Here is a 4037-nt window from a genome sequence, read left to right as displayed (position 1 = left end):
TCTCCATTCTTGAACCTCTGGAGCCAGAGAAATTTTTTTTTTAACAAGGTCATAACATTCCCTTCTCAGAAACCAGCAACTCCCCACCTCCCCCCGCCCAATATGGTCTCCATCACAATGAAGATGAAACTCCACAGGCGTCACAGAAAGTCATGCGTGGGGTGGGGGGGAATGGGTGTCAGTCTCCATGGCCTCACCTGGTACCCCTCCTCCACTGACCTCTGGCCATCATGTGAACACACCAAGCGCATGCCTGGGCACCTGCTGTTCCTCTGCCTGGAAGATGGTCAGCCCGGAGGTGCCAGGGCTCACCCCTTCACTTCACACAGGTTCCTGCTCAGAGGTCAGCCCTGTTCTCAGAAGGCTCTCCCTAGCCACCGTGTGCAAAGAGCCCCAGCATCCTGTGCCTCCCCCCAGCCCCTCACTCAGTCACCTGTCCTTCACAGCACGGGTCAGAGCAAGGGCTGCCTTGCTAGGGGCTGCCTTCAGGCACTTGTTTTCTGTCTTTGATTGTGAGCAACATGCAGGCAGGGGCCTTGCTTTCCGGTTCTCAATGGACTCCCCTGAGCCTGGAATACTATTATAGCAACTAAGAGAGGCGCCATCAATATTCAGTGAGGGAGAAGAGGAACAGAGGGGCGCCTGGGACCATCCCGAGTCCAGGGGACAGAGCTGAGCGGTGGTGGAGGCCGTGCCCATCTCTGCCATCTGCACGAAGTCCCAGTGGCAGCAGCTTTGGCCCAACACTGTGAAGGGAGGCCATGCCGATGGGGGCGAACCTTCACCTGGCACCCCGCTGTGCAGGCACTGGGGCAATGCTTCTACATGCAACTTACCTGCACCAGGACGGGTGTTACCTCAATGCCGGCTCTGCATGACAGCCAGGACTAAGATGATGTGGGCAGGCACCTATCCCCGTGCCTGGGGCTTAGTGGGTAGTCAGCAACAGCAGCTAGTATCATTAGTAACATTCCCAACTAACAGCTAGCAAGAGGGTACTAAGCAAGTTTGAGCAACTTTCCAGAGGGTCTGTGGAGCCAAACAGATTGCAGTTCAGAGCCCGCTCCGCCAGGTGACTTTGTTTAATTTTTAAAACTTTCAATTTCCTCACTTGTAAATATGGATAATAAAACCTACTTCATAAAGGTCTGGCAAGTGGAGATGATGACTATAAACCACTTAACATGGTGTCTGGCACATAGTAGATGCTCAGCCAAGGGTAGATGGTAATCATGGTGATGATGACGCTGTGATGACGGTGGTGGTGGTGGTGATGGTCATGGTGATGGTGGTGGTGGTGGTGGTGGTGGTGGTGGTATGGGTGATGGTGATGGTGGTGGTGATGGTGATGGTGATGGTGGTGGTGGTGATGGTGGTGGTGGTGGTGATGGTGATGGTGGTGGTGGTGATGGTGGGTGGTGGTGGTGATGGTGGTGGTGATGGTGGTGATGGTGATGGTGATGGTGGTGATGGTGGTGGTGGTGGTGGTGATGGGTGATGGTGGTGATGGTGGTGGTGATGGTGGTGATGGTGGTGGTGGTGGTGGTGGTGGTGGTGGTGGTGGTGGTGATGGTGGTGGTGGTGGTGATGGTGATGGTGGTGATGGTGTGGTGGTGGTGGTGGTGGTGATGGTGGTGATGGTGGTGGTGGTGGTGGTGGTGGTGATGATGGTGGTGATGGTGGTGGTGGTGGTGATGATGGTGGTGATGATGGTGGTGGTGGTGGTGGTGGTGGTGGTGGTGGTGGTGGTGGTGGTGGTGGTGATGTGGTGATGGTGATGGTGGTGGTGATGGTAGTGATGGCGATGTTGGTGGTGATGGTGCTGATGATGATAGTGGAGATGGTGATGGTGGTGGTGATGGTGGTGATGGTGATGGTGGTGGTGGTGATGGTGGTGATGGTGGTGGTGATGATGGTGATGGTGGTGATGATGGTGATGTGGTGATGATGGTGGTGATGGTGATGGTGGTGGTGATGGTGGTGATGGCGATGATGGTGGTGGTGATGGTGATGGTGGTGATGGTGGTGATGGTGGTGGTGATGGTGATGGTGGTGATGGTGGTGATGATGGTGGTGGTGGTGATGATGGTTGTGATGGTGATGGTGATGGTGGTGGTGGTGGTGGTGATGGCGGTGATGGTGGTGATGATGGTGGTGATGGTGATGGTGGTGGTGATGGTGGTGATGATGATGATGGTGATGGTGGTGGTGATGGTAGTGATGGCGATGATGGTGGTGATGATGGTGATGGTGGTCGTGATGGCGATGATGGTGGTGTTGGTGGCCGTGGTGATGACAATGATGATGGTAGTGGACAAATGAATGAGGATGGCAAAGCTTGGATTCATACCCTGTTCTGACTCCAAAGCCCCAGCTCTTCCTGGAATCTTGACTCCAGCTTCTGTCATCCTCTGCATCAGTGGTTTTCAAAACTTTTAGTCTCAGGATTCTTTTCATTAAAAAGGAAATTACTGGGGCCCACAGTCATTTGTTTCTGTAGGTTAGTCTATTAATATTTACTCTGAGTTTTAAAAAATATTCATTTACTTATCCCTTTAAAAAGAAAAATGATAAGCCCATTATGTTGATAACACAAATAACACATTATGTATGAAAACCAGCTATCTATTCCAAAATATAAATATTGAGTGAGAAAAGCAGTATTATTTTACATTTTTTTTGAGAGTCTTTTTAACGTCTGGCTTAACAGAAGCCAGTTGGAGTCTCACACCTGCTTCTGTGTTCCTTCTATTGCAATCTCACACGACATAGCCTCCAGAAAGCTCCACTGTTAAAGCTGTGAAAGAATAAAGTGAAAAATGAAAATAGCATCCTCGTATTTTGGGAACAGTGGTTTTCATGTCTTGGACCCTAAAACAGTCTCAGGACCGCACCAGGGTACCCAGTTCACACTGTGAGAAGTGCTGCTATAGGTCCTCCAAATCTAGTGGAACGTTCTCAGCTTCTGGTGCCCCCACGTTCCTGCAGGGGTGACAGAAATGACTGGAGCCCAAGCTCGCTCCAGTGCGGACTCACATGTGACCTGGGTGACGACCTTCCCACCTCCAGTCCTCGGTCACCTTGTACATAATGTTGCTGGGCTTCTCTGAGTTCTGCCTGCTCACCCAACCCAGCCTATAGGAGAGGGGCTGGTTGGCAGTGGCCAGTGAGTGGGAGCAGGACCTGAGACCACCGGCCAGACCCAGCCCTGCAAATCTGCAGAACATCCCTGCTGGGCATCCCACATCTTGACGTGAAAGGTCAGCGTGGCTGGCTCCACGCACAGCTTCCTGCAGGCAGATCCTGCCGTGGGACTTTCACTTTTGTTTCCGTGGCACCAGGCAGCAAGCCCTCCTCCAGACACTAGAAGGGAGAACGTGCCACAGTCCTTACGGTCCTCCCAAAGTCAGGCTGGAGAAAGCCAGCCCTCAGCCCCAGCGTGGGCTTGCCAGAACCCTACATCTCGGAATGTCAGGATGCTCCAGGCTGGCTGGAGATCACCAACCCAAGAGGTAGCCCCCTGCCAGCACTCAGGGCTTCTCTGTCGGGGGTGGGGTGGGGGCGGCGCAGGGGGAAGCCCTTGCTACCCTTCTACCTTCTGTAACTGAGAACAAAGACAAACTTCTCACATGGGGCTTAGATAAGAAGGGGCAGAGCCCGGATCAGCTCTAGTCCATGGCTTTCAGGACCCCAAGGCTGTGTCCTCAAATGAAGACTCAGAACAAAAGCATAGAGAATAGGAAAGAATTTCAGCAAACTTTGGCCTGGCTCAGTGAAGCAGAACACAGGTCTTCAATGTGAAAGCAGATACAGGACGCCTGGGGTCCCTGTTGCAAGGGGTGAGTCACGTCCCCCAAAGATATGTCCCCCAAACCCACACTGGGGCTGAGAGCTGGCTTTCTCCAGCCCGACATTGGGAGGACCACAAGGACTGTGGCTCGTTCTCCCTTCTGGTGTCTGGAGGAGGGCTTGGGGCTGCTGCCTGGTGCCGCGGCACCAGAAGCAAAAGTCCCATGGCAGGATCTGCCTGCAGGAAG

Source organism: Cervus canadensis, chromosome 29 (genome assembly GCF_019320065.1).
Source record: "Cervus canadensis isolate Bull #8, Minnesota chromosome 29, ASM1932006v1, whole genome shotgun sequence".
Taxonomy (NCBI): Eukaryota; Metazoa; Chordata; class Mammalia; order Artiodactyla; family Cervidae; genus Cervus; species Cervus canadensis.
This window is presented reverse-complemented; position numbering follows the sequence as displayed.